The sequence below is a fragment of the Haliotis asinina genome, chromosome 1 (assembly GCF_037392515.1).
Source record: "Haliotis asinina isolate JCU_RB_2024 chromosome 1, JCU_Hal_asi_v2, whole genome shotgun sequence".
Classification (NCBI taxonomy): domain Eukaryota; kingdom Metazoa; phylum Mollusca; class Gastropoda; order Lepetellida; family Haliotidae; genus Haliotis; species Haliotis asinina.
The window spans coordinates 18,929,850-18,954,989 of NC_090280.1; the positions used below are offsets into that span (position 1 = coordinate 18,929,850).

Consider the following 25,140-nt stretch of genomic DNA (forward strand, 5'->3'; position numbering starts at 1 on the left):
TTTGTGCAACAGGTACTGTAATGAAGACATTCCGAGTTATGTCCCCTTGTGACTTAAAGTCTGTCGCACACCAGGACTGGTTCGCATGTAAAGTACCGGGGTTTTGTGTATTTTTTCTGTTCTTTGGAAGAAAGTAAGCAGTCTTAAAATTAGAAAGGAAAATATATCCAAGTCTCATGCGTAATAAACATACTAGGACCTTGTAACTTTATTCCTCTCATCATGACTAACTGACTTCCTTGATGCGTGTCATCATGTGCTGCTGAGTGACTGAATTCGGTTTTAGACGCTTTTAGCAATATTCCAGCAATTGCTGTTTGACATCTACTAGCGTAATGTTAGGTGTCCTGAAACAGTAAAGTGTGGGACGCAAAGGTTTCTTGAAGAGATAACAACGCGAGCAAATGCAACTGTACTGCATAAAGGATGATTTCTGTTCATTAGGAACGAATATGTGGACCACCAGTTTATTGTTCTGTAGATTTATTTATCACTAATGTCAACACGTAAACTTAGATGGAAATAGGAGGGACCAGAAAGCTAGCACGTATGTCAAAAGTTGTCTCCCCTGTGACCATGCGCATGGCCTATGAGCGGGATATACGAGAGGGGAACATTGCTCTTGTCCTCGATGGTTGGTTGGTTGTAGTTTAACGCGACTTTCAGCAATATTCCACCTATATGGCTGCTCTCTCTAAACCAGACAACTTCGTGAGCGTTGATCTACGCGACTGGGATACGATGACTAAGTCAGCGAGCCTGACTACCTCTTACGACAAGCATATTGTCTAGTTGTAGTCTAATGGTGGGTTGAAGTGATATTAGTTTGGTTCTTTTTGTTGAGTCAGAAATTTTAGACCAGAGCCATCACAAAATACAAAAATTAAAAATTGAAGAGAACACACAAAATAAATATTGTAGGCTAATCAGGAATATCTGTGTACCGGACAAAGTCATGACAATGAATATAACACGGTTTCATCTTTTGTTAGAGGTGACACTAGGTGACACTTAAGTAAATAATCTTTTATGCTAAAGTATGTTCCCACTAATGACACATGACATGGACATAAAAGTAATTATCACTGATTGATACAAAAGTTGGAATGGTCATGAAACAAATAAAAGCAATTAAACAAAGACTAACACAGTGTACTTGTAGACAACAAGCTGTTGTTATATAGATTGATAGATTGATTGGATATGTATATAGCGCACATATCCACGCACTAGTGCATGCTCAAGGCGCTGGTATTTTTCCCTCGATCACCGGATGTCAATCTCAACAGCACATCGTATTTCAATCTCAACTCCCTGGGGAGTATACAACTGTTGCTGCCACTAGGCGCACCGAGTTTATTGTCTCTCTCTCATCCTAACGAGGTACCCAGTTGACAGCTGGGTGGACTGGGGCACATAGTCACAGCACTTTGTCCAAGTTTACTGCACGTTGCTGTACCCGCAACTAGGTGTATGCAGGTGTTCATGTGGCCACCATCTGGTCATATACCAACGGATTCGTGGATTCTTTTAGGTGCACAGGGTTGTGTACTGTACAGTAGGGGTTGTGACAACACTGAAAGAGTCTGCACACAAAGTTGACTCCACGGGTTTTACACCTGGTCACAGGTAGGCTCGATCCCGAAACCTCAACCTTAGCCAGCTCGCCCACCATGCCCCATATTTCAATGCATAAATGAACGTACAACGAAGGTTTAATTAAACTTCAGACTTCAGACTATCATTGCCCAAACCCACACCCTTCTCGCAAATACGAAAAAAAAATCCGACTTGATATATAACTACCTAGACGGTGTTTGAACAGCTGATCGTTTGACAATATGTACATAACGGGAAACTTACCAATTTTAATCTGAACAATGTTATACATGAAGACACGTAGAAGTTTATAAAAAACATAGGTAAATGTTATGAAAAATTGGTGAAAGTTTCCTCAGATATTCGCTTTCTCGAAAGGTGAATACATTCACATGATATTATTATAAATACCCCTATTTCGGAATGTTTGGAATCTTCGGTCTCAGCTGAAATGATGGCCATGAATGTCGGTGTGTTTAAATCTTGACCTCACTTGAAAATGTGGGCCAGAAGTAGAGCTACAGCTGCGCTGATAATCGTGTTCTTCTTTGCTGTTAATCTGTTACATCCTGAGGATTCTGAAATATCCATAGAGCAAATAGTCATCATCATCATCATCATCATCATCATCATCATCATCGTCGTCGTCGTCGTCGTCATCATCGTCGTCATCATCACCATCATCATCACCATCATCACAATCACCATCATCATCATCACCATCATCATCATCATCGTCGTCGTCGTCATCATCACCATCATCATCACCATCATCACAATCACCATCATCATCATCATCACCATCATCATCATCATCGTCGTCGTCATCATCGTCGTTATCATCACCATCATCATCACCATCATCACAATCACCACCATCATCATCATCATCATCGTCGTCGTCGTCGTCGTCATCATCGTCGTCATCATCACAATCACCATCATCATCATCATCACCATCATCATCATCATCATCATCATCGTCGTCGTTGTCGTCATCATCGTCGTCATCATCACAATCACCATCATCATCATCATCATCATCGTCGTCGTCATCATCGTCGTCATCATCACCATCATCATCACCATCATCACAATCACCACCATCATCATCATCATCATCGTCGTCGTCGTCGTCGTCATCATCGTCGTCATCATCACAATCACCATCATCATCATCATCACCATCATCATCATCATCATCGTCGTCGTCGTTGTCGTCATCATCGTCGTCATCATCACAATCACCATCATCATCATCATCATCATCATCATCATCTTGACGCTAAATGTCTCCCTCTCATTAAAAATGTCATCGGCACATCATATACCGTATCATTTCAACACATGTGCTGACGTAGATAGTTAATATACAAAGGTCTCCCATAACCACATGCTCGTTTATGTTTTCTGTGTTGTTCCTTATTTACCACCCGTCACATATGGTGCTAAAATGTGAGAAAAATGTGAACCAAATATGAGCAATAAACATATTGTTATATTTAAAAGCACCAGTGAAATTTAACACCAGCTCAGTCGAAAAAAAAGACGGAATTCAGAATGTCATTGCCAAATCCCAAACGCTTCTTGGCTGTTCTTTACACCTTGGAAGAGATGTACCCCGAATGTACATACATACAGCTAACTACCTGGGTAGATAGATAGGGCGGAGAGGAGATATCAACACAACCTGTGATAATTTACCATGGCAAGCCGTGAAACACGTGACAGTTACAGTCTCGCTCTGACCCACTGAGCCTCCACCCGCCAACAACAGGAAGTAGTACAATGTGTTTGACTGGAGCTCGGAAAGAACGAGTGTCTGTCGTGTCTGGGACTTGTCTGTGTCTGATGTTATGTTGGTTCACACAGTTGAGCCAGGGTGACGATAAGAGAGAACAAAACCCTCCGTACGAGGATCAGTATCGGTCCACTGTATGTTAACACTGGACGCTGTATGCGCTGTGCAGTAGAAATCAGTTGGAGAGGAGAGTTTCATATCTGAAAAGAAACGAGTCCATTAGATCACACTTTTGTCCCAAGGAACACACATGCACTTAACAATAGCCGTGGCAGTAATACTTGTTCACGGTAACGTTCTGCAATACTCACCAGAAGGAATGGGCGTTGTGGTGGATGTTGATCCTGGAAATGTAATTGATCTTTAATTGATAAGAGATGTCGTGATCAAATGCCTAATCACAAACTATTTCGGCAAACCTGTATGTCCACTCTTATAAGACCAACGTGTTATATATTACTTTACAATTGTTTTTATATATATGAACTTTCCTCATGATGATCACATGGACAGTGTGAAACCGGTTAGAATTGAAGAAATAATAACTGTACCAAGGATCTTCAGACCTTTGACTTCTGTGTGTATATCACTTGGACCATTCATTGTTTATATATATATGTATAATTATGCATATGCAGTCAGTGTGTTTAGTTAAGAATATCAATATTGCAAATATTCATATGCATACATGTTGAATATTCCAAATTTTCAAATAGATATTCTAGACCTTTGTTTATCTGGACACTGTTTATATGGAATATTACCAACAACATATACTGTCTTGTTTGCGCTGTAATCCGGACTTAAGACAGAACACCTGAACTGTCTTCCATTGTCAAGATTCGAGATTGTATGCACCAGCGTAGACGCCCCTGTATACTGACAGTCTGTTGATGGCGTAGGTAATGTTTTGTTCGTTGGGGTAGCGTGTCCAGGAGCTGAACTCGTTGTCTATAGATCGCCACTCCCATGTCCACAGGTTCTGGAGGTTGTCCTCATCAAACACGTTCCCAATTCTTCCTGTACATCTGAATGAGATGCGCTGACCATCGTCATACTGGAGCCTATCAGGAGTTGGGAACATCTCTATCTGTTCTGGGTAGGCTGTGAGAAACAGAAACTGTGTCTGTGCATGTTTGGGGTTATTTGCGACAAGGAATGTAAATATTACGAAACACAGGTACACGTTTATATTTAGCGTTTTCTTAGTATCCGTGTAGATCCGAGGTAGAATTGATCTTCAACCTGTCTCTGTCGTAAGCGGCGACTAACGGGATCGGGACTGGATGACACATGTCATCGTCTGCCAGTAGCTTAGATCGATGATCATGATGTTGATCAGTTGATTCTCTGTCCAGACTCAATTATTTACAGACCGCCATCATTTAGTATTGCCGGAATATTGCCCAGTGCGGCAATAAATAACAACCAAACCAAACTAACACTATAATTACAGTTCATATAAACATACGCACTTCTAGCTGTGATGTTACTTGTTGCCTCATCACTTCCAGCTGTCCCCGCCAAGTAGAACGTGTTGCAGTAGTATGTAGAAGCAGCATCATCACATCTCAGATCTGTCAGGACGAACTGTATACTGCCTGTTGCTCCACTAATAGACCCCGAGGCTGTCATTCGCTGTTGTAGACTTGTGTCCACTACTTGTACAGACGAATCGGTGTTGGTCATTCGTATTATAGGCTGCTTGTTGCCAGAAACAGACTTCTTGCCTATCTCTATGTTAAACACGTGTGTTATCCCAAGTGCATCTGGGCTACAACCCACAGTCAACTGAGATGTTGGATTGCTACCTCCAGTTACTATTTGACTTGGTGATGCGGTCAGACTTGCCCCGATTACTGAACAAGACAAAATAGACATAATAGGTAAAATAGATAATAAAATGCAAAAATAACTGAAAAGACAAAAAGGTCATCACAAACGAGAAGTGGAGCAATCGGTAACATATGAAGCGATTCACAGATTAAATAGTCTGCTGTGAATAATGTATGTCAGGGTAGCAGAAATGATGTTATGCTGTTAAATGAGGTTCGCACAGACAACACATTCAATAGTCCTTTTCATATTTTGCGATTGTGAATATTTTAAACCTCCTCACCACCCGAAGCGGATGCTTCGTCCAACAAATATCATGAAAATAATAAACACAGAGAATATGACATGCTGTTAACAATGTACAGGTGACGCCATTTTCTCGAAAGCTATATGTTTCAACGAAACGTAGTACATTGAGGTTAGTATAGTGCATATGAACACTGAGCAGGTGGTCTGTTCCATGCAGCAAACAGGACGCCTTGTAAAAAGGTAATAACATGGTCTGTGGTGTTTTTTGTAATCACCACCATGTTGGTGCGGTATCTGCTGGCAACCTGCTCTCAGGCATTACACCGTAGTTAGAGCACCGCACAGTAGCTACAGGCTCACCATGTTGGTGCGGTATCTGCTGGCAACCTGCTCTCAGGCATTACACCGTAGTTACAGCACCGCACAGTAGCTACAGGCTCACCATGTTGGTGCGGTATCTGCTGGCAACCTGCTCTCAGGCATTACACCGTAGTTACAGCACCGCACAGTAGCTACAGGCTCACCATGTTGGTGCGGTATCTGCTGGCAACCTGCTCTCAGGCATTACACCGTAGTTACAGCACCTCACTGTAGATACGGGCTGACCACCTAGTCACAGTTATCTGTTTGTGACCAGCTGTCAGGCACTATACCGGAGTTACAGCACCTTACTGTAGATACGGGCTGACCACCTAGGCACAGTTATCTGTTTGTGACCAGCTGTCAGGCATTATACCGTAGTTACAGTACATACAGTAATCTGACTGAAGCAAAAAGCTGCCATGAATTTCACTGCTGCATCATAACACATAACATATTACTCTGTAGGTCCGTGAAAACCAAAATTAAATACACGTTCAGTATTAACAAGGAAGTGTTCTCAAAACAAGCACTTTAACTATTCTCAGCACATGCAACGCCACTTGTGTTGGTTAGTAATGTTACGCATGTGCAACTATACCATACTGAAAACACCACCAATTACTCAAATAAATTTCTAAAAACTGACTTACATGTTCATATATACATACACATATACATGCATACCACAAAATACGAGGCCCATCCAACAGTCAAGGCAATGTGCAGTTTGACCACATTAACTCCTATTCCGTTATAAGGGAAGGAAAAAAGTGTCCCATTTTCTTCAGATCAAAACATATAATTTTATGGCTATCAGCAAAATGCACAAATGACAAAGGTTACAACGAAATATCATTTCAATATTGACCTTGCTCTTCCACAAACCTGAAAACAAACTGAACAGACAATTTTATTGCACGCAACATCAAAAATAAAGTAAGACAAAACAGTTCACCATATTCACTGAACGATTTATTATGAAATGTATTCTTATAAAAACAGAATGTCACAGACATTCAAAATCTTGTACCTCGTTAATAGGCGTTCATTCAAATTACAAAATAACTTGCCCACTCCTCTGTTTAGGTTTTCATTTCGGTTAACCTGCTGGTAACCTGCTGGTGACCTGCTGGTACCCTGCTGGAACACCAAAGAATCATAATCGGAACCAACCACAAGTTCGTCAGTTCGATATTCGAGTGATTGTGGATGCAATGCCACCATCCTATTAGCGATGATCTCTTGTAGGTATTATTAGTGATTTCATCAATAACCATTCGAACTAGCTTCTTCCGTGAATCTGCCTCCAGTCTCTTGTTGCTGCGCAAAATAAAGGCAATCTCAGGAACTTTGTACTATGGAATGTTCATATTCTGTGGCCAGATCAGATCCTGATTGTTGGTGTAGATTACTGGCCTTGGTGATGTCCATACTTGATGTTGATGGTGGACATTTTGATGATGGTGGATTTGGAAATTGCAGTCACATTATTGGGGTAATACACGTCAGCTCGCGTGTTTTGTTATTATCGTAATTTCAAAGAACAGTGCTGATTTTGTTTGGCATGAAAAGACATCACTTTATATATACTGTCTACTCTATAACCACAGTATTAGTCTTGGTGTAGTGAGCATAGGGATATGTCCTCTGCAGTATAAATCATCAATATTAACTGGTGCCCATCATCTGACTGCTCAAAGTACGATTGTTTACTCTTTTTCAGAAATGAAACATTTTTCCTAATTTTGTGGACGATCTTGCTGCAAATCTATTTCTAGCCTAAAAAATCTGTGCCTCAAAAGTATCAGGTTTAACTGACTTTGCTAATTAACTGCAATAATAAAAGACGCTTGAATTACACACACAATTTCTCACCTGGAACTTTTACAGGACTCAAAGATACCAAGTGTAAAATATACATCAATAGGCTTGTGTTTTTTCTTTGCTGCCCCAAGAGGATGGACCACTTCAAGCCCACCCTGATATGGAATCAACTGGAAACGTTTATCTTCCTCAGAAAAAATCCCATTAGACTTAGATGCTTTTCAATATCAAATATCTGAGAGTGTTCTACATGCATTTCCAGTAAAAGTGGCAAATTTGAAATATGATTTGAAGTTTTTGATCGGTAGTCAGATCATTCTTCGCCTCCATTACCTCTGCCAGTTTCCAGTTCAACGCAGTGAAAGAACAAGAATAGGCAGAAATAAAAAGAAATACCATACTGCCTAATTTTATTCTACAATAAAACTTTTATTCTACAGTAAAAGCACTTCTGGCGTACTGGGCGAATGGAGTAGGGGTGGTAACTCGAATACCTTGGCTCAAGTTTACACAGTGTTATTCCCGTGACATATGACCTGAGTGGTATGTAGGACTTTGGAGGGTAACCAGGATACCCGGATCACGTGACGAATAAATGAATCAGAATTTATGTTTATGTTTAGCTATGTTTATTTGACATAACTATATTTAGAACACTGTTGTCTCATGCGTGAGATTGTGGACAAAACGTGCACTGAAAACTCACAAGATATCAACTGTGGACAACTAAGCCTGTTACGTGTAACAAAAGTAAGTACGCCAAGTAAGTAATTATTTACATGTAAAAGACTCAGAAATGCAGATATCCGTCTCGGGCTGATTGCTATGAGGTTCACATAGAAACAATGAGTCATTACCATGTTGCATGGATAGTGTTGCCTCGAGTGTAATCTTGATTGTGATTGGTTGGCGTTGGAACGGCTGTACTTTACAGGGACCGATGCCGTGAATGTTATACGTCTTCCACAGAATAAAATCGTGATTATACCATCTGGTTGCAAGCTTATCAGTGCTCCGAGGAGTGAGTGAGTGAGTGAGTGAGTGAGTAGTGAGTGAGTTAAAAGTCACTTTGGCAAGATTTCAGTCATATCGTAACTAAAACAATACGTAGATGAACAATAATAGAAAATAGATTATACACTCCTGTCAACGAAAGACAGTAAAATAACTAGAATATCACAGATATACATGTAAAACAGTAATTAAATCGAAAACATTTTAGCTATAAGGGACAACACAATATAACAATAGGCTGTAGATCACCAACAACTGAAGGTAGATCACCATACTAGGGAGATGCTCCGAGGAGAGATACTGCAAGAGAGATACTATTAACTAGGGCTGCATGGTTTTACCGGTATGCTGGTATATCCTAACACGCGTTTCAAACGATACGTATTGCAATATCATTTCTGAGATATTGGGTAAAGAACATATAAAGTTTTTTTCTGTGATTATCTTGATATTTTGAATTAAAATGTCATTCACAACATTTTTTCCTTGTTATTCAATGACAAAACGACACACCGTAATAGTATGAATTGTATAAAAAAATGAAAATAGAGTCCATACTTATGCAACTTAATTTCGAGATTCTTGTTTTCAGATATCGATATATGTGTAGGGACTTAAAGAGGGCAAAATAGGATTTTTATTTAATGTCAAACACTTAAGTTCACAATAAATATCACAATACGTATCGCAATGCGGGTCCCTGAATCGCAATATTATGCAATTTATTTTATTTGAATGCACAGTCCTACTATTAACTGCTCAACTAGTGCCAAGAAACAATTTAAAGCACATTCTGTGTGAACACTTGGCATTCGCAACTTCCATCCTATACAAGGAAATATTCATAAACATTATCTACAGACCTCCCCAAACCACCTTGTTAAATTGACTTCTGTGAATTCCAAGATTTTCTTGACAATCTCAACCATGTCAACAGCAGCGAAGGACATTTAAATATTCATACGGATAAGCTCAAAAACAGTAGTGCATATCAGCAGTGTACGATTCCCTCATCGCGGAGTCTCATTACGCATGCTGTATATCCAGCTCGTCAGTGTGACTATATCCTGGATTTACTTAACACAAGATCAGATGACCTTAAACTCAGAACATTTGTCGTGATATGTTTACTAAACAAGCAAAATATAACTGAACAAAACACAGCTTGTCGCAAATGGAAAAAAACCCAAACTAAACAAACAAGTAAATGATATCGAGCAAAACTTTACTTCCTAAGGAGAGATCAGTGACACCAGTGATGCTCTTCAGGAATACAACAGTTCTCATGATTAGTGAGACACTAAATATACACGCCCTAGCGAAGGTTGTAACTGTAAGTGTTCACCCCCATACACGCCGGTACTATGAGTGAGTTTAGTTTTACGCCGCACCCAGCAATATTCCAGCTATTTGTAAATAATCGAACCTGGACCAGACAATCTAGTGACCAACAACATGAGCATCGATCTGCGCAACTGGGAACCGGTTGTGTCATCCACGTCCACCCGATCCCGTTAGACGCCTCTTACGACAAGCATAGTCGCCTTTTATGGCAAGCATGGGTTGCTGAAGGACTATTCTACCCCGGGACCTTCATGGGTCCGGTATGATGAGAACATTCAACAAGCATAGAAACAGCGCTGACAGCTTGAAAAGAAGATGAGGAAATCTGGTCTTACAATAGATCGTGACATTCATTCTGCCCAGCGCAACCTGGTCAAGAAGCTTATAGACGAGGCCAAACAATCCTATCAAAACAACGTCATTACTGATGCCGAGACCCAGAAAGAAATTTTCAAGGCTTGCAGTAAACTATTATTTATAAGAAAGAACTGCAAAACTTTCACATGATCAGTCCTTATGAGAAACTGGCCGATTCGTTTGTTCTTTTTCAACGACGAAATACTGTCTATACGATCCAGATTGGAAGATTTCAGATCTGTGTTACACCAATAATGACTGGTTTGCATTAAGGGATTAATAATACCTTAAGGTAGGAGAATGGATATCAACGATGAGGTCAAAGGTTCAGTCGGTAACAGGAGAGAATATAAAGTGACTCGGGTTTAATTTTGTTTCTTTATTTAACATTATTTGAGGACTGTCATGTCATGATGGGTAGGGGATGCAGGGAAAGTAAATGGGTCATGAAGACAGTTACATGTATATGGGATTGGTAGAAAGCAATGTTTCATTAATAGTGGTATCTGTTGTTTGCTTAGGAAACTCCTCAAAATGCAAGATCTACAAAACTGCCCATGTATATTAGCTTCAGTTGTGATACCTGAATTTCTTGAAGTTTCTCAGTACAGGTTTATTATTGGATACAAATTTCTGAAGTGTGTTTTAATTTCATATGCAAGTTGACTTGAGTTAATTGCTGGAAGAGAAATACATAATTTCATGTTCAATTATAGCCAAACATGTCTTTCCAGAAGTTGTTTAGATATTGTTTGTTTTCAGTTAATACATTATCAGGTACTGCTGGGCATATATCAGTATTGATTTTGCTAGTGCTATATCGCCCATGAGCTGTTGCAATCTTTCATCAAATGAAAGCGTATGAATGGGTCATTTTCCAATAATATTGTTTTACATTTGACTAATGTCCGCCAACATAAATCCCAAACATTGTATTTTCAACTGTTGATCATTGTGATATTGTGTCACTTACAGTGGCTTGTTCGCCCTGTGCTTGGACTCAGATTTATTTCTTCTTTTAATAAAACTTCTTAAATTTATTTCTTCTTTTAATAAAACTTCTTAAAACTTTATTTGAGTCATCTTTTGTTGACAAGGATATATATTGGAGCATCTTATCACAGAGGTTGGGTGACATTAGGTTGAAGTTGGTTCAGTTAATTCACCGTTCGTACCCTGACAGTAAAGTCTAAAGTTAAGTGGAAATACAGGAATGTGCACAGCACATTGTATGGTAATTCTTACTTTAGTTTACTGTTATATTATATCTGCTGTTACAGGCTACTGTTATTTTACGGTATACCGTGTTTTTTTACGGTTTTCCGTGTTTTTTACGGTAAAAGTTTGGCAGCCTAGATGCCAGTAGTTTACCATAAATAAGGCTTTACAGGGTATCGTGGGCCTGGCCAAGAGCTGCTTGGAGCTCATGAATTGAAAATACCTCGTTATAATCTTCTCCGTTATCTGAAGTGAAATTAATAGATTTCTTTTCTTGCTGCTGTTGATACCTTTGGAACTGAGGTACATAATTTGTGGAAGAAGAATGTTGTGCCAATGTTTCACCAAGTTTATTAGCAATGTCAGGTTTATTAGTTAGTAACTGGTCTCCGTCTTTGAGATGGTGAATGCTAGATCTACAGCCCTTACCTTTGATTTTCTGGATCATATTCCATACTTTAGAAATCGGCGCACGTGAATTGATTTTAGATACATAGTTTTGCCAAGACTGACATTTATTTTGTTTAAAAGTACGCCGTGCTTTATGATTTGACATTTGTCCAAGTTATGGACCATAGGATGACGACGGAAATAATGTTCAGCCGTTTCCCGTGCCTTGCGAGCCTGTTTGCATTCCACATTAAACCATGGTTTTCGTATGTGCGGAATTACGGAGGACTTTGGGATACACCTTTCAGCTACGTCGTTCAGTTTATCAGAAAAACTTTTAATAGCATCAGGAACATTAATGAAAAGTCTAAGTTTGTCAATGCAGAGAGTTTCATATAAACGCCAGTTGGCCTTTTTAAAATTCCATCTAGATGATGGAGGGACATCGGATGGGTTGACGGGTTTTAAGATTGTGGGGAAATGGTCACTTCGAAAACAGTTCGTTGGGAACTGACCATTCAAACTAACTCAATAGGACAGAATCAGTAATTGACAAATCAAGAGCTGAGTAAGTTCCTGTGCCAGGGTGTAAGTATGTATTTGAACAATCATTATATATGCATGAATCATTGTTTGTAATAAACTCCTCCAGTACTTTCCCTTTAGCATTAATGGTTGTACCAACCCAGAGTAGGTTGTGGCCATTGAAATCACCCATAATAATACAGGGTTTCGGGAGTTGATTGTAAAGGGTTGGGATATCAGCCTGCTGAAGAGCTGAAGATGGTGGAATATATAGCGAGCAGAGAGTAAAAGTAACATGCAAAGTAAGTCGTACTGCAACGGCTTGAGGATTAGTTTTAAGGACAACAGGACTTTGGAGTACATTATGCCTCTCAATGATGGATGATCCTCACGTGGCCCTATCACCCGGAGGAGAAAAACTGAAATAATCTGTCTGTTTTAGTTATGTTTCTTGCAGAAGGAATGCTGATGGACTAATGTCCTGGACCAATAGTATTAAGACGTTAAAGTTGGTCTTCAGTCCTTGGCAATATCACTGTATAATAATGTTTTGAGAAGCTATGTTTTGGGAGGTATCATTGGGGATCTAACCGTGCCATTTTAGAGGGCGATACGCTATTCGCCCGAAGCGGGAAGTTTTCAGCCACATCCATTCTTTCAAGAAATCCAAACCTATTAAATAGTTGGATCGGATTATCTGACCCCTGTGAAGTCCTATCACTTTGATGTCCTTTCGAAGATTCAGTTCTTGATTTGTTTTGTTTCACATTTATTTGAGATATTTGTGGTTTTTGTGCTTGAGACTTCTTCTGAGTGAGAGATGATGATTGGCCTTGAGAAAGAGTCTGTATGTCAGAGAGTGAATCAGATGTTTGTGTTGATTGTTCATTTGAAAATATTTGAGGCGCTTCAGAGTTCAACCATGTCAAGTCTGTCTGGCAGTCAACAGATAATGTTGTGACTTGGGTGGTTATTTCAGGGGTTGTCTGGAGGACAGACACATAGGTTTCTGTGCCTTCCTCAGACCGAACAAGTGTCTTTGCTTCAGAAAAAAACTGATGTTTCTGGAAAATTTAATTCTATTTATTTTTATATGGTGTTTCCAGACAGGGCAGTCTTTAGAGTATCATGGGTGACTCCCTGAACAGTTGGTACATTTTTTAGCATCATTGTCAAAGTCTTCCATTGTATGAGTTTGTTCACCGCAGTGAGCACATGTGACAGGTCTTGTGCATGTATTGACGCCATGGCCAAATCTTTGACATTTGAAACATCCTTAATGGGTTTGGAATAAAGCTGTCAACTTTGATGTTGCTGTAACCTGCTTTGATTGATTTTGGGGGAGTCGGCGTTGCAAATGAAAAAAGGTACGCATTAGTTGGTTGTGTTTGTGAGTTCTTTCATGTTGAGAACCGTTTAACAAACATAACGCCTTGATCTCTCATCTCAAACACTATGACAGCTTCAGTCACATCAGCAAACAACTAATCCCTGTCTCGTACAAATCCTTTACTGGTATTAAGCGTTCTATGTGCTGTAACTGAAACAGGAATGCCGACAAAGGAAACTGTTCACATAAGGTTGGTAGATTGCTGTTTCCTGTTGCATTCTATCAGCAAAGAACCTGATCGTAATCGGCTGACGTTTTTAACCTCACCGTTTATGCCTTGTGTTACGAATATGTATTTTCTTTATATTTTTGTTATTGATTAAGTAATAATTATTATTGGGTCACAACATTTAGTGCATTTTGTGAGCCACTGACTTAGATTTTGTCTCTCTGGAATTGTACCTGAAATCTGCATTGTTATATTGACTTGTGACTTTGTATACGTTGTTCTCATTGCATGATACAGAATTTGAACGTAAACAACTTGTCTTTGTTCTGTTTTGCTGGTTTACAAGATGAGTTCTTAAATTGTTGTCACAGTAAATTCTTACCCGTGACCAAATTGGGGGTTCGTCCGGAATAGAATTCATTTGACATTTGAGACCATTTGTGAAATATATTCCAGATTTCTGCAATTTTGCAACAAGTTAATTGTTGAACCAGCAAAATGGTGTTTGAACTTGAGAAGCTTGTATTGTCCCCTGACTCTGAAACAATTAGTCAGTTGAGGAAATCAGATTTGTTGCAAATTTCTTCTCTATTCAGAGTACGCACGAGTTTTCCATTGTCATTGAATGTGGGTTCATATTCCAGCATGTGAACTGCCAGGACTAGACAAAGTAATGCAAACCATAGTGAATTACAGGTTAATAACATTGGCAAATTGAACATAGCATAAGTTGTCAGAGCACTTACAGGAATCTTTGGCTGCATCGTCTAGTGACTGCTGGGCCTGCTGACGAAAATGGTGATGTAGCCGTGGCAGGTCTGGTGTGTGTTGCCAGAATATTACTAACTAAATGAGGCACAACTGGATTGCAATTCCGTGCGCTACTCCACTCACACTATTGACGTCCGGGTTTACACCCAAAGTTATGATCGCTGGTGGTAATGATTAGTAGCCTACCACTCTGGTCGCCCTCAGAAGTGCATGTAACTCAGAGTCATGTACAGTCCCACTGTGAACACAGTCGACTTTCGACTTGGCGTATTCCGGTGCTCCATGACACTCAGCAGATCACCCGGGGACCTGATGGCATCCTCAGCGTTAGGCATGAACTTTTTCTGCGTGTAGTATGCCATTCCTTTACCCATGATGCCTGAATGTGAATGCTCGAAGTGAATTGTTCAATGTAACGCGCCAGAAAACCCTTTCGAATTTATTGTTTTTCAATTTGTTTTTAATTGTGTACAGGTCGCTGCTGAAACCTCCAAAAAGGGTAATCAAAAACACCATAATAACGCCTCCCAACTCGTTACTACCATTCGTATATGTTTTGTCACCCTATTCTTTCAACCTGTTTATGACGGACATATTTAGAACGATGGAAATAATGTGGTTTTCACTTGGTAAACACCAATACGTTTTCGGATTATTTCAAATTCACAAGAAATACCTTTGTAAGCCCGCTGATCATACAGATCGTTTGCTACATTCCACACCTTATCTTGTAGAATTGGTGAACTGATTAATCTGAGGCACCATCATCGAAATGACTATATCTGTTTTAGACCTCAAGTGTGACGCTGCACATACGATGACTCAATTTTCTGATCTCAAATGGTCATGCAGCTGAGAAAATGTCCTTGAGGATATGCGCGAATTTGTTGGATCCAGAATGGGCAGCAAGTAACATTTACAAATGCATCAAAGAGCCCTCAACTGTTGGTGGATAAAAAAATAACAACAACCCAGGCAATTTTGTAGAGACTGAAGGAGCCGTCAACAACATGCGGTACCACCAAGACTGCAATGAGGAGGACAAACTGATGATGTCCTCAGTCTACGGCGACAAGCTGTTCGACCTGAATGATGCTGAGACCGTGGTTATTGCCTGAAACCTGCACTCTCATCTTCACTGACAATGACAAATGGGCATCCTCAATCAACTGGAATCTCACCATCATGCTGGCTCCCCTCACGTTTTCACAGACAACAAACATCTCTAGATGATGAAAGTCATGAACAAAGGATGCCTGCTCGTTGCTTTATTATGTATCGAAGCAAAGATGCAGTGGTACCACTGGCGTACTGTCGCCAAAAATAGCCCACATATATAAAAAAACTAGGGACGCAAAATGTAAGTTTACAGATGGTGTCAGAATTCGTGAACATTGTTGACATCCTGGAAAATCTGACTGTGAATTCCACACATCCAAGTCTACCTCAGCGAACCACTGGCTAGTGGGATCAAATTCCGGTGGTCCAGGCAACAACATTACTACATGTTCTACATTTACGTGCAGGCCTACACCAGTCTGCATGGAGTCAGCATGACCGTGAAAGACACAATATCGCTTACTAAACTTTTCCTGCACCACAAGATACATTTCATGTAAAATCAGTAAAATCTGTGAGGAAGAGTTTCATTTCAGAAGTACCACAGAATGAAAGAAGAGATTTGCACCAAGTCTCAAAAACACACTGTCATCAGCACAGACGAGGAAAAATGATCATATAACAAAGGAAGCATCAGGCCTGGCAATCAAACAAATTATAGGAGATTTGCAATAAATTGTTACCCCGATGTTGACATAGCCACTCGCTGAGCGAGACGGCTGTACCTCAGACAGCCGACCCGGATAGCTGACTGAGAGAGAGGGGATACCCTCAACAACAAATGTTGTGTAGCTGATTAAACGCTGTAGCTGTGGTCAGCTGAGTAAGCAACCTGGCAGTCAACCAATGCTCTATTGTTAGATCACTGAACCCCAACCTCTGAACTTTGCTCTTTCTCTGCTGAAACAGGATAGACCAGGAAAATCTAATGCCAATGCCCCAGCGATGGTGCTGTCAACAGCTTGCTTCGTGCAGCCAGGCAAATGTGCGAAGGTGAGTTCGTATCCTCCCTTGGCCTTAAAAGATCTCCTGAAGCGCCAGAAGGGTTATTGAGACCCACATTTGGTTGTAATCCGAGGGAGGAAGCTTGTGAATGGCATCTACAATTCCTCTCTCCCTCGTTGGTATTGAGACTGCAGCGGACATTTTGCTGAAAATTTTCTGAGTGTAGTTATCTGTTTAGATTATGACAGACCTTGCCTCGCTACTATTAATGACAGACCTTTCCTCACTACTATGAACGACAGACCTCGCCTTGCTACTATTAAATACGGCAATATGTTGGATAGTTAGCTTTACGCCTATCTGACCCCCCAAACTATTCCATCGATTTTGTGAAATTTTGCATGTACTCAATGGGATTAGGTCCCTCCCAAAGCCCAAATTAGGTTAATTAAGGCTTTGAGAGGGACGTGGTCCTGTTCCATCATTGTGTATACTACTATATTTATCGAATTGATTTCATGATGAGTTTAAAAGACAAATAAATTGCGACACTTTCCTAAAATAGCCAATGTTCTGCACAAACTGCAAATCTCCAGTACGTGTTTGATCGATCGTGTCGCTGACCTGTATGAGCATATGTTCTTGTCTGAGGTTGAAGGGGTAGTGACTCATGAAATTATTTATTTCAACATGGACATGGACTATCAAACAGTTGACCGTTTGAGTCACTTTTAGAATCGAAATGAAACTACACCTCCCCGGATGATTAGGAAGGCAAAGTGGAGACTTTTGAACTTCCCTTTCAGTAATTATGTGAGCGAGCATGAAGTACTAGCAACAATGATCCAGCTAGAGAGGGACAAACTGAAGTTCTGATTTCTTTATTGTGAAAGCAATGATTATAGCACAATCGCACACACAAGTATGGACTACTGCAAAGATGAAACACGAAATATGACTTTACAAAAGGCATCATTCAAAGTTACAAAGTATGTAAATCGATTCCCCACATCTAAAAGATTTATCAAGTCTTTGAATGTCATTTAGAAGTGAAAATACATAAGAATGAAGATTTTTATGGACCTGATGAAGGAGTAAGCATTAACTCCGAAACGTTGTGTTCTCCATAAAAATCTTCATTCTTATAAAAGATTTATGAAGCTACAGTTAGACCGATAGACTGACGGTCTAAAGAAACGCTACCATAGATTAAAATCCCTGTTGCAAAATAACCACAAAGTAGATGATACAAAGATGAACAGAGAGAATTGACTTTCACCAGAGAGTAGCACCCTCTGCCATTCAGGTCGCTGAAACCGTCGAACCGTCTAAATCTCTCTCGACGATGTTCGGCAACTGTTGTCCCGGTGAAGGTGTGTGCATTAGCTTACACGGTGACTCAAGCCGTGCGACAGGGAGCCGGCTCTGTGATGCAACATGCGCAGATACCGGTCCTCTTGGGGTGTTGTGACTCGTGTTCTGCTTGATATTGACCTGTCTGAGTTTTGTCTGACGGTGTTGCTACATGAGCCTGAATACAGTGACGCGATGACAGCCAAATGTTTGAGGGTTTGGAAGGTTCACATTTCGATCATTCTGATCGCCCGTTCTTGTTGTCGCAGAGTTAATGGAGACCTTCTTTCTTTGTTTTTTAGGGATGTTTGGCGACCTGTTTGAATCGGTTTTGTATCCATTTGTCATTTATCGTTGAAAAGCATGCAAACTATATTTGGACACAATGGTGAAAAGGCATATACTGCGTTAGGACGCTGTGCTTTCATGCAGTGGTGATTGAAGCTACAATTTCAATTTCGTTTCGCTGGTAACGTTTTTTCATTCCTTCAGTTTATATACACGTACTGATAATTTTTCAGATATTGTATCACGGCCATAGCAAATTACCAGATTGAAAGTAAAATAATCATAAACTAAACAAGAACTTGATTTGTTGACGCCTGTTTTTTAAACATTGCAGAGTCCATCTAATTGAAAGGTTTTTTATAGTGATATACACCTTTATGTCACTATCCAAGGGTTCTGTTATTTTCTGATTTTGTAGTTATTTAAAACACACATATTCTGGATCGTGAAATTCAGATTCGTGCGCCTGATAACATAACTTTCGGGATATCTTGCGTTTTTGGTCTCAGTTGAAAATGATAGAAGAAAAGCCCCAGTTGCGTAAATAGCTTGGTTCTTCCCCACTGTCATTCCTTAGGAGGCAGCAGGACCTGAAAGTATACAGCAATTAAGCATCATCATTATCAGCAGCGTCATCAGCATCATCAGTATCATTATCATCATTGTCATTGTCATCGTCATGTTCATCATGTCATTATCATCCCACGATTTTCACACGTATTATCTTCATAAACGCCATTATACATCATTGCCGTTTCATTTTTGTCGACCCGTGAAGGTCCCGGGGTAGAATAGGCCTTCAGCAACCCATGCTTGCCATAAAAGGTGACTATGCTTGTCGTAAGAGGCGACTAACGGGATCGGGTGGTCAGACTAGCTGACATGTCATCGGTTCCCCATTGCGCAGATCGATGCTCATGTTGTTGATTACTGGATTGTCTGGTCCAGACTCGATTATTTACAGACCGTCGCCATATAGCTGGAATATTGCTATGTGCGACGTAAAACTAAACTCACTCACTCACTCATTCATTTTTGTCATCACCATCAACTGCGTCTTAGTTAAAAAATCTATGGATGTAAATTAGAGAACAGGTATTAGTGACCTCTGAAGATTTCCATTTAGACTGAAACTACATACCAATGCTTGCCGTGAAACACGTGACTGTCACAGCCTCGCTCTCACCCGCTGAGCCTCCATCCACTAACAACCGGAAGTAGTACAGTGTGTCTGACTGGAGCTGAGTAACAACGAGTGTTTGTCGTGTCTGGAACTTGTCTGGGTCGGCCACTAAACGAGTAACAGCCCACACAGTTGAGTCTGGGTGACGATGGAAGAGAACGAACATCGATCCCTCTCCTCGTGTGCCATTGTAGGTCCACTGCATCTTAACGCTGGAAGCCGAGTGCTCCGTGCAGTAGAAATCGGTTGGAGGGGAGGGTTTCGTGTCTGTAATGAAATGTGTTTCGGTTATGGTCTTATTTTTAGTCCAAAGGAACACATATGAGAATAGTATGTACGTGTCAATAACTGTGATCAGCAATGTGTATTTAATAGAACATTATGCAGTACTCACCAGTACGAATGGTGGTGGCTGTAGTGGATGTTAAGCCTGAAAATATAGTTTATTGTTATAGTAGCACCAAATGCCTGTTAAGGTACACTCAAAATCCTTCGAAAATGGCACACACACAATCACAAGCACCGAAGAGCGATTAAGTTACCCTGAAGGCGCACAGTGGCTTCCGACTTCATTACACTCCCAAAAACCAAAAATCTTTCAATTTGAAAGTCTATAAACATGTACTCTTCTGTGGCCGCACTGAAGCAGAAAGTGTGATTCGTCACCAGACCGTGCATGTTGTCAGGTTTATAGGTTTCAGAATCGAACGTCACTTCACCGCTAAACCTGTCGACGTCGTCGTAACACAGGGCCAAAACACGAATGGACTGCGCCGACACTCTCCTCAAACCAGGCTTGCAGTTGCCGGGACAGTTTCAGATTCAGCAAATTAAACACCCGGATGTTCCTGTCCTGCGCTGCTGTGGTAATCCGAGGTCCACCCCTTTCATGCCGATCTTTGGTAGACTTGTCCTGTAGGTATTTGTCCCCAAAATGACTGATGGTACTCTTGTGAATATTGAGGTGACGTTTGATTTGATTCAGGGCACTGAGTCGCGGCATATCGATATTCTTTCATTTGGTTGAAAACATGGCTGTGTTCGAACATCAAACAATGCCTTCGATCCACGGATACAAACCGGCATTATAAAGGAGTAAATACAATAATCACTCCCTAACCTTTCAACATAATTGAAATTCCAGGTTATCTATGCGTGTGTGTTTTGGAAGGATTCATATACTCACCAAGATGAATGGTGGATGTTGGTGCTGAAAGTAGAATTGACAATAAATGGTTACGTTAGAATCCGCTTGCTGAACACATACGATCCCACGAAAACAAACACACACACACACGCACACGCACACGCACACGCACGCGCACACACACACACGCTTATATGCCGTGGACATATGAAAGATCACAAGCCCAAGGAGAATGTTTTAGTATATGTTAATTTTATGCATGATTGAGTGACTGTATATTTATGTTGTAAGTGCGATTACAGAAAAATGTCCATTAATGGTACGGAACGGATACTTAACTACGAATATTATTACAAACTCTGCTTATCCGCTATATAGCTTAAATATTGCTGAAATCGATGTAGACCAATTAAACTGATTGGTCTTCATTATACAAAGGTTTTGGTTTATAAATATGAAATCTCGATGTGGAATTTTACCAGCAACATAAACCGTCTTGTTTGCGCTGTAGTCTGCTGTCATGACAGAACACCTGAACTGCCTTCCATTGTCGGGATTCGACACTCTATGTACCAGAGTAGACGCCCCTGTATACTGACACCCCGCTGATGGCGTGGGACGGTTATAGGTGATGTTTTGGTCGTTGGGGTACCTTGTCCACGAGCTGAACCCGTTGCCTATAGATCGCCACTCCCATGTCCACAGGTTCTGGAGGTTGCCCTCATCAAACACGTTCCCAATCCTTCCTGTACATCTGAATGAGATGCGCTGACCATCGTCATAATGGATCCTGTCAGGACTTGGGAACATCTCTATCTTTTCTGGGTAGACTGTGAGAAACAGAAACAGTGTCTATACATGTTTGGGGTTAATTGCGAATAGGCGTGTAAATACTACGAGACACAGGTACACGTTTACACGTAGAGTCCGGTTTGCTCAAAGACAACTTAAGGGCGTCTTAAGTTTAGTAACAGTTAAGATCCGGGTAGAACTGGTGTTCATGGTGACCCCATGCTTGTCTTAAAGTGCGACTAACGGGATCGGTTGGTCAGGCTCGCTGACTTGGCTAACACATGTCATTGAATCCCTTTTGCGTAGATCGATTCTAATGCTGTTGATCATAGGCTTGTCTGGTACAGAGCACTGACATTTAGCTGGCATTTGCAAAATCTGAAGTAGCTAATACAAATATACGCACTTCTAGCTGTGATGTTGACAGTTGCCTCATCACTTCGAGATGCCCCCGCCAAGTACAACGTTGTGCAGTAGTATGTAGAAGCAGCATCATCACATCTCAGATCTGTCAGGACGAACTGTAGACTGCCTGTTGCTCCATTGATTGACCCCGAGGCTGTCATTCGCTGTTGTAGACTTGTGTCCACTACTTGTACTGATGAATCAGTCTTGGTCATTCGTATTATTGCCTGCTTAGTGCCCGAAACAGACTTCTTTCCTATCTCTATGTTAAACACTTGTGTTATCCCAAGTGCATCTGCCCTGCAACTTACAGTCAGTTGAGATGTTGGGTTGCTACCTCCGATTGTTACTTGACTCGGTGATACGGCCAGGCTTGTCCCGGTGACTGAAACATAGAAAAAACGTATTCATATCAATCACCGATGATAGTCTAGCAACCGAAAACATGTCAAATTATTAAAAGATTAAACAATCCGCTGTGAATAACGTATGCTATTGTGGCAGAACTGCTGTTAATTTTTACGGACATGAATGAAAAGGTTGATACAGAAAACAAATGAAATGTCTAGCATCATCATTCGGTTCTATGTATTGCAGTTGTGATGCCCATTTCACCACTTTACCACGTTATGCCAAGGGAATATGACATGGGAACCGATTATGCGTATATTCCGGTATCACACATGACCAACAGTCTCCGCAACGTATGATACGTGGTGCGTCGACGGTTGAATTATCTCGGAATTAAGACGAAGTGTGCGTTGACGAAGACAAAGGTAAAGTTTAGTTCAGACTCCTTTAGTTGTTCCACAAGACATGACCAACAAGTATACATGAATAAGGTGGGCAGAGTTCAGTATAGATGCGAGCATGCACACAAACACACAAACACACAAACACACATACACACACACACATACATACATACATACATACATACATACATACATACATACATGCAGGCATGCAGGTCGGCAGGTACGCACGTACGTACGCACGCACGCACGCACGCACGCACGCACGCACGCACACACACATACATACATACATACATACATGCAGGCATGCAGGTCGGCAGGTACGCACGTACGTACGCACGCACGCACGCACGCACACACACACACACACACATACATACATACATACATACATACATACATACATACAGCAGGATATAAATTGGATAAAAGCAAAAACAAATCTTCAAAGTAATGAAGGCAAGAAATATATGTGCAGCTATGATGTTAGTTTGCACTTTAAAGGTGACCCAGAAGGTACCAGCTATGGACGGCGAGGCTACTAACACGCGGATGACTCCAACGTCAACACTGGAGCTGCCTGATACATATATAGTGAGTGAGTGAGTTACGTTTGATAACAAAACTACTTTCTATGTAATATTTTATTAACATTTATTAATATGATGAAAATGTGTGTTATTTTAAATGCAATATGATTGAATTTAATAGCAGATATCACGTTTTTGACAAGGTCTGTGCGCTAGAACATCGTTCATTCATTCATTCATTCATTCATTCATTCATTCGTGAGTGAGTGGGTGAGTGAGTTTAGCTTTACACCGCATTCTGCAATATCCCAGCTATATGGTGGCGGTCTGTAAATAATCGGGTCTGGCTCAGACAATCCAGTGATCAACAACACGAGCAATTGGGAACCAATGACATGTGTCAACCAAGTCAGCGAGCCTAACCACCCGATCCCGTTAGTCGTCTCTTACGACAAGCATTGTCGACTTTTGTGGCAAGCATGGGTTGCTGAATCCCTACTCTACCCCGGGACCTTCACGGGTGAATATACACAATTATACAACAAACAACAATGGACAGGTTGAGACTTTGAGACTCAACAGTGGAGAGATAGAGGGACAATAACTCATCCTTGTACAACTGATGTGATGACAGACACGGCCAAGGAGGGTGGTGAATTAACACCACATATGCCGTATAGAATAATTAATGACAGTGGCACTATGGTGCAGGGTCGCTGAGAAGACAATATGTACAGTACGGTAATGATAAGGATTATGAAAACAGATGGGCCTCAAACAAATAATTACAATTAGGTCTTAGACATAATCGGACTATGGCTGTCCCGAATAAGACACACATGACGCATTCGAAAAGTTTGATTTGTGAAGATGTACATGAATGAATATATTTACAAGAATGGCAAATCCTACAGCTAGCGGATTATCTCCATTTCATTCTGTGTATCCATGAACCACGTGTCGACACCGACCCAGTTTGACCTCCAAAACCAGATATATCATAAGACGTTTTGTTGAAACGTTTACTGAACATCTACAGTAAACACTGTGATGAATCACAACTTTAGAGAAAGACTCTTTTTTCCTGATAACTTGTATTTACCTCCATGCACAAACATCATAAATGCCGGAAGGCAGACGAGATGAGGCTTCATGTTTGGTTCTTCTCAGTAACGAATTCCTGTTCCTGAAACATGTCAGTGCATGACGACCATGACGAAACACCTCCTTCTAGAACAGTATTTGGAGATGTTACACAATAAGCGAACATGAACCAAGTTAACATTTCTGAGCACCATTTCGGTATCCATTGTAATTTACGTGCATTTTCAGAGTAACACCCAAATATTGAAACAATGCGAACTATGAAATTCTAACATATCATGTTGAGGAAAACACGTATCGATCGTGCAAGATCGAAAAGCCTATTCCAACAATAAACATCAGCTGAATCAGAGTAAGTGAGTGAGTGAGTTTAGATTTACACCGCTTTTAGTAATAATCCAGCAATATCACGGCATGGAACACCAGTAACATTTGGGCTTCAAGCACCACGTGAGGAATCGAACTCGGGTCTTCGGCATGACGAACGAACGTCTTAACCACGAAGTTACACCACCGCCCACTGATTTGTTATAAATCGACAGAACCTGAAATACGTATTGTTCACGTTTTAGCTGACAGAAAACTCACGGTTTGATGTGCCTGTGTGGAAGATCATGTTCATTACAACTGTAGTCACTGTCGATGTTAATATGCATACTTCGAACA

At 40.7% G+C, this 25,140-nt stretch overlaps 1 pseudogene; it reads right to left on the minus strand.

Moving 5' to 3' along the window:
• Positions 1-197: 197 nt before the first annotated feature.
• Positions 198-24,524, minus strand: LOC137255722 (uncharacterized; annotated as a pseudogene).
• Positions 24,525-25,140: the final 616 nt, after the last annotated feature.